This window comes from Otolemur garnettii, unplaced genomic scaffold (assembly GCF_000181295.1).
Source record: "Otolemur garnettii isolate 467f Iridium unplaced genomic scaffold, OtoGar3 scaffold00065, whole genome shotgun sequence".
In the NCBI taxonomy this organism is placed as follows: Eukaryota; Metazoa; Chordata; class Mammalia; order Primates; family Galagidae; genus Otolemur; species Otolemur garnettii.
The window spans coordinates 3,631,282-3,632,359 of NW_003852460.1; positions in this window are offsets into that span (position 1 = coordinate 3,631,282).

Here is a 1,078-nt window from a genome sequence, read left to right on the forward strand (position 1 = left end):
ACTTCTTTCCAAAGAGGCTGTACTAGTTTGCAGTCCCACCAACAGTGTAAAAGTGTCCCCTTCTCTCCACATCCACACCAGTACCTGCAGCTTTGGGACTTTATGCTGTGGGAATGGATTAAAAACCGTGGTATTTGTACACCATGGCACGCTATTCAGTCTTTTATTTTTATTTTTTTATTAAATCATATCTGTGTACATTAATGCTATCATGGGGTACAGAAAGATGGAGACTTCACATCTTGTGTATTAGCCTGGATGGAGTTGGAAAGTGTTTTCCTTAGTAAAGCATCACAAGAATGGAGAAGCAAGAATCCAGGGTACTCAGTAATAATATGAAAACAGTAGATGAATAATTACACAAGACAAAAACACAATTAAACTCGACTGGGGAGATGGGAGGAGGAGAGTGGGGGATGGACATATGCCCACTTCACAGGATCAATCCAAGATTACAAGGCACACCTCTTGGGTGAGGGGCACAATTACAGCTTGGACATTACCTAACCAATGCAAATAATGTCACCTAATCATCTGTGCCCTCATATTAATCTGAAATTTAAAAAACAGTTTATACTTATTTTTATTTATTTTTGCAGTTTTTGGCCAGGGCCAGGTTTGAACCCGCCACCTCTGGTATATGGGGCCAGCACCTTACTCCTTTGAGCCACAGGGGCTGCCCATATCCTTATTTTTATTTTTTTTTTAAGTAGTTAAGCTACAGTAGCAGCCCATATAGTATACGGCAAGGAGGAGTGAGAGTTATAAGAAACACCTGTCATAGCTGGTAGCATAACACCTTGGTGAAAAGGGCATGGGGAGGGGGGAGGCACCTGTGGCTCAGGGAGTAGGGCACTGGCCCCACATACGGAGGGTGGTGGGTTCAAAATCGGCTGGGGATAAACTGCAACAAAAAATAGCTGGGCATAGGGCAGCATCTGTGGCTCAAGGAGTAGGGTGCCGGCCCCATATACCAGAGGTGGCAGGTTTAAACCTAGCCCTGGCCAAAAAAAAAATAAATAAATAACTGGGCATAGTGGCAGGCACCTGTAGTCCCAGCTACATGGGAGGCTGAGGC